This window comes from Sparus aurata, chromosome 8 (assembly GCF_900880675.1).
Source record: "Sparus aurata chromosome 8, fSpaAur1.1, whole genome shotgun sequence".
Taxonomy (NCBI): Eukaryota; Metazoa; Chordata; class Actinopteri; order Spariformes; family Sparidae; genus Sparus; species Sparus aurata.
This window is the reverse complement of record NC_044194.1, coordinates 22,892,070-22,898,616: the sequence shown is the minus strand read 5'-3', so window position 1 is coordinate 22,898,616 and position 6,547 is coordinate 22,892,070.

Here is a 6,547-nt window from a genome sequence, read left to right as displayed (position 1 = left end):
TAAAAAAAACAAAAAAAAGGTTAGGAGACAATTCACCATGCCATATGTGAGATAAAACAAAGCCTACAGACATGATGCGCTGCAGCAAAACAGTCAGAGAGCTTGTTGTGTGTTGTGTGTGAGATCGGGGCAAACAAGGACAGCAGCAGCCTCCCCTAGGGTTTGTTTGTTGAAAGCAAATAAAGAGGACATGCCGGAGAACACAGAGGGCAGTGTGTGGGATCTGACCCTGAGAAAGCAGCTTTGTGGGAGGCGTCAGAAATGTGTTTCAGCTGCAGATGTCTGTTATCAGATCAAGAGGGCCGGAGCTCATCTGGACTTCAGATGAATGTGCAGTCAGTCAGCGCCCACTGATGGTTCGTGAGTCATCAGCAACAGGCTGCAGAGTGTCAAAAAATCAACTTGTGCAAACAGGAAAAATATTGTGCAATCTTTAAAGATGTGAAGGTTTCAAACCCGAAGTTTAGAGGTTAAGCAGAGCAAATTTTCAGTTTTTCCAATTAACAAAAGGAAGGATAGAACAAAATAAAATCAAAAGTCAATGAACATGATTTGGTTACAAGCTCTTCAAAAACAAGAAGCAATCCAGGAACTCAAAACAAGAAAAAGGAACCAAAATAAGGGAAGGAAATATTAAAAAGCCTTTACTGCCGTGGCCACATCATTCATCATAAGGATGCCAACACGCCTCAAGCGTCAGGTCTTCATCAGGGCTGCAGATAACAGATAGCATGATGTGGCTCCACCTATTATATGTGGTAGAAGCACAGCCAACATGAGGCAGTCACATGACCCAGATGATTACATGGCAGGTGAAACAAATACAAGATAATGAGGCAATGAAATAAAATGCAAACACACAAAAAAACAGACATGCACAAAACAAATATATAATACCTCAAAAGGCTGTTAAAATAGTATTACGCCTATACAGAGGAAATATTTGACAGAAAACGTGTCGAAAGTATTCTGTCAACTCCCACAACTAAAGGTTAGATGAGTTGCTTTCCATTGTTATCCATAAATAGTTTTATAAATGACTTTCCAGATCATTGTGACGGAGGATGTTTTTTCCATATCACCCACTAGAGGTTAAAACAAACAAACAAACAAGGGGTTGTTCCGATCATCCAGTGCGGAATTATACATTCTAGCTCTGGGGCAAAATTACCAAATTGCAGTGTTGTCTCACCTAGTTTTTAAGATTGTCTTGGGTTGGAAATAAGCCTTCCAGCTGTGAAAACCATTCAATCAGCGCTTCAGACTTTTTGCTCATCACCTCTGGCTGAGAAGTAGATTGAAAACCCTCTCAGACAAAAAAAAAAAACGGCAAATTGAAACAAGTTCAACCAACTGTGCAAATGGTGCTTCACATGATTATTTCTTAGGTTAGAAAAAAAGGATTTAATTATTCTGGAATATGACTTTTTCTCAAATACCCTTATGGCAGTCTGCTGATTAAAAATAGAAGAGGAAGCCACCCAGAAAGGTGTGAAAAATAAAACATTTTCCAGCGAATAATTGGAAAACAGATTGTGTGAATTTTTCAAGAAAGCACGTCGGCAAAGTAAACATGAAAAGGCAAACGCATAGACTCTCGAAAGGCGGTGATCCTGCAGCGGGACGGTTCAGGTCAGGCAGGGTCAGGCCTTAAAAGATTTAATATAACCAAAGCTTACAGAGCTGAATGACGTAGCTGTGAAAGTATCCTCTCAAGCACCATCTTCAGGGTAGGTGAGTGTCCCTACTTGATGTATTCTGACAGCAACAAATCACACGGAGTGACTGAGAACTCTCCCTAATCACTGGTGTGTCTGCCGCCAGAGGAAACAGCTGCTGATCCTGCATCCTTCCAGGTGGTTAAGAGCCACAGTGTTTACGCCGACGATCTCTGACTTTCCACTGACGTGCACCGCTGACACCGCCTGAGTCAACATGGTGTCTACCTTACGCTTGTTTCATCTGTTTTCTAGCTGCTGTGTCATTGTTTTTTTTTTCACCACAGGTTGCTGTGGTGCAACACGTTGTCGAGAGGTTACCAGTCATAAATCATCTGAGGTGGGGAGATAAAGCAGTCAACACTTTGTACGCTCATGAAGAAATATCGGCGTTGATTCATTTGTGTTTAAAAATGCAAAACCTCTCACCACTCACGGTGTTGTGTGAAACAACACGGCAGAATTGAGGCAATTAAGATAATAGCTTTGCATCATTTGCGGTTGGGCTGGTTGTGTTGATACAACAATATCAAAACTTGTTGTCCTTTCCATGACTCAATGTGGAAAGACTTGTTGGCATCAAAAAAAGAAATACAAGTTCTAGATGATTATGGCAATTTAGGTGAAAACACATAACATTATATGGTCAAAGGTGTGACTTCATCCCTGTGCACATTTTATATCACACATTCGTTTGAAGGGCGTGACATAATCTATATGCATTCCCACGCCTCTACTCTTAAACTCTCTAATGCAGCGTGTCATTCTGACCTTAGGTTCATTTGATTGGACTGTCTTAAAACAGATCAGTGTTGACTAATTTGAGAAAGTTGGTTGGCAGTGAGAAGAAAAATGGCACAGCACTCCTTCTGTCTACAAACCATCTTTTGGCAGGCTACCTGAGTATCCATCATGTCTTCTTAACTGTAAATCGAGTTCACTTTGCGCAAGGTCTCGAGAAAAATTTACCCTTGAAAAACATCATATCAGTACTGAGATTAGGTAACTGAGTTGGACAAAAATGTGCCTCACAGAAGTGGCATAATCTGCAGGAGCATTTAAAATCAGACTTGACGATCCCCTTTAATCAATTTCCATTGATAGTCTTCGAGTAGTGTTTTCTTTGACTCCATGCTGTCTTTCTTAGTGTTTTTGTTGTGCAACCTGTTGATGTATCTTCATGCACCACTACTGCTTTATATTCATTGTAATATTGCCATTTATGTAAAAATGTAGTTATGCTATGTTGAATGGGATTGTTTACTATATATCTTCTCTACTTTTTTCTACCCCGTCAGTCTGATGAGGAAATCCATGAACTTTGTGCTCTGATATATATTTTTGTATCTTATTATCTTATGCTTGGTGCCAATGAAGAACAGAGCAACATCATATCAGATAATGATGATCTCAATGCCATTTACTCTTTTAAATACACTTAATATGAATACCACTGAAACACTATTACATCTTAGACTAAAGTGTTCTTCAAACCTTCTGGCAATGGTTGCAATTTTAGTGCAGAAAAAACTGATAGGTTTAAATGTAAAACCCAGATCTCATTTGCGAGCCAGGCCTTATCACCCAATATTAGCATTAGGCCTCACTAATGGGAGCTGTTACGTGTGTGTGTGTGTGTGTGTGTGTGTGTGTGTTTCTGTTTCTGTTGACTGTTTCTGTTGACTGTGTTATTGGTTGTGTGGTGCCACCGGCTTCCTGATTTTTTAAAGGGAAGTTAGTTTTCAGTTTGCATGATCCTTTTTTGGCCTTGTTGAGACAATCGTTGTGTTTGGTAAACAAAATCTGAATCTTGATTTGGGAGTTAAGTTTCATTTTGTAATATGTTACCCCCCACAGTCCCTAGATCTCCCAGGAAGATGCAGCAAGATTAATCATGTGGTGACACCAGAAGATTGGAGGCTGGTAATAAATTGTACAATGGATTCAGAATCACACGAAAGTGTAATGCGTCCACATATTTTTGGCCATAATGTCTCCATATGCATTTGTCAATGTTTGCCACTAGAGGGAGCTGGTGCACTGTAAAAACTGAACCAAGTCCCTCAAAAAGCAAGTGAGAACATAACAGATCAAAACCAAACCCTTTAAAAAGATTTTTACTTCCATCCACAGAGATTCTTCTGCTGTATCATCTCAAGTCATAGTTACAGCACACTGTAGCCTTTCCCAGCACAAAATTAGCACAGATATCCAGACACTGATATCCATATTTACTGGTAGTTTAGAGTCTTTAATCCACCTGACCTGTGGAGGCCTGTGAGCTGGCACAGGACCCTGAAAACATGAAGAGAACAGGAGCAGACTGAGGAATGTCTCTCTCGGAGGGAACCGAAATATCTGCATTACTGTTCTAACGTGTGCTTGTTCACTACAAGTCATGGATACTGTACTTTTTACATTAAAGTCAGATGGTTTCCTTTCATTCGAAGCATACTGTTTTGCTTTCAGCTCTCTTTAGTATTAAAAATAAATGAGCAGGCTCTTGAAACAATCTGAGATGTGCCTTATACGATTCGTGCAAAATTGGTAAAAAACTTGCAAAACAACTCTGGTTTGACTCAAAAAGCCCACTTTCCCTTTTCTTCACCAAGCAGGTATGTTTGCAGCAGCGACCAGCACCAAATGATATAGAAACACAGAAGCTCACCACCACCACCACACAGAGGAGCACTGAGTTAGCAGCTGGTGGCAACTTCTCACTCTGGTTGTATCAGGTCACTGCAATTAGCTCACAAGTGCCACCATCCAGTCCTGTCGTCTGCACGGAGGTAACAGAGCCGTCTCTGTGCTCTGTCATCCTCCTGTTATGTCTGCTTTGCTCCTGCACTGGAAATTTCCCCTCTGCAGTGAGCAGGTTTCACTCTGCTAGGACCTTTTGCAACCTGCTCACAGGTTTTCTGTTGTGAGTTAACTCCGATGTGCTACTGAAATGATGTTTGAGTGCAGCTGCCTCATTTGGTTGACATGGTTTGGGTGTTCAGATGACACTAGAAACTGTGTTTCATTCAGCTTTCAACCGTATTCTCCTTCTGCGTACTTTCTTTTCGTTCTCCCGGCGTCTTTTTGTGATTTAAATTCACCTTGGCTGAACTCGGCTATATTTGGTTAGGTAATGCTCGATTGGCAGCCTCTAGACCCCGAACCATAAGGTTTCCTGATAGATGCTGGCAATATTTGATAACACAGGGTTGTTTATTGCAGTTTTTGAAGTTTGAAGTTTTTACTTCCTCAATCGTCTTCTGTCCACCTGGATCAAAAAGGATTCCTTCAGCTGCACAATAAAGATTTCAACCCATTTCCTAAGTTGTGACTCAAGAAAAATATAAAGGTTGTACTATGTTAGTTCAAAATGGAAAATTCCAATAATATACGTATTTACATGATGATAAATAATAATGTCGATTCAAACTGAGCATTTTGGGCAACTATTATGTGTTGGATTAAGATATTGTTCTAGTTTAGGGAGCTGAAATATTTAAAATGACGTTTAATTACGCAGCACGTTTTATTTCTTATCCATACTGACACTTCACATTGGTCCATATACACTTTAGTACTTCTTGTCTTGATTTGATATATGTTTTTGACATATGTGAACATCAGGGTGTGATGTTTAGCTGTCTACATACTTTTGTCCATTTAATGCAGCTCTGTGTCTCCACTGTTGTGTTAATACGTGTGGGGCACACGCTGGGACAAGGCTACGGCCATACATTGAAATAAAAAAACCTAGAGGCAGCGCTCTATTGTGTCCATTGTATCCTTGAAAATCACCCTCGTAACATTAAAACAATGGAGCACTGTTCAGTCGACTTCATTCTCAACACGTTGCTGTTGAACACTACAGCGCACAATGAGAGCCCAGGCTTGCCTCGGGCTGTATAATTATGTGCCTGCTTTTGGTGTAAATTAACTTGAATGAAGTCAAGAGACTCGACTCCAGTCTCACGAGCGTTGCCTAAAACTTTTATTTGTTTCTCGAGTTACCATGGAAACATTGTGCCATGCTCTGGGGGGAAAAAAAAGGCCTGTGAGCAGCACTACAGGCATTAGACCTCACTGACACAGGCTGAGATACAGATAATACGCAGGGTTTGGAGAGCGCGGCTGCTGGAAATTATTTTTCAGCCTGCCCGGCTTCATTCTTGTGTATATTTTTCCACAAGTAGCCTCAATTGGCCGGTCCCTGCAGTCCACATGAATGAAACCAGTCACCGGGTTTACTGTGAGTCGTTACACAATTAGATTTGCTATGACTCAATATCACAAGCAAAAAAAAAAAAGAAAAAAAAAAAAGAACAAGAAATCTACTGTTAATTTCTGACTTTCATTTAAGGGCACATGTTAGTGATCACGGTATCCATCCTGCAGCCCAGTCACCGGGATAAAATGTTAGCAGTTACAATTTCTGCAAAACCACAGATGTGTTCCAATTTGTAGGTATCAGAGGTTATGCACCATAATGACATTTCTACTAAATGTATCCTATCACAGTCACAGAACATGTGTATTACCTGACTTTTATGGCTGGAGGCTAACGGGACAGTGGTGGAATAACCACGATTCAAGTCTTAAGCATTTGTAAGCAGGCACTACTGGGGAGACCTTGGGTTAATTTCCAGCCATGTTTGTGGCAACGATAAACAGATATTTGTGACAGGAAGTTTAGCCATCTGCAGACATGTTTGTGGCGAAACCTTGGGCATTGGCAGCAAACCAAACCATGATGTTTTCCTAACCCTAACCAGGTGCCTCAACCTAACCAGACCATACGCACAGCATTGTGACAAGTAAGTTAGTAGGTAAGT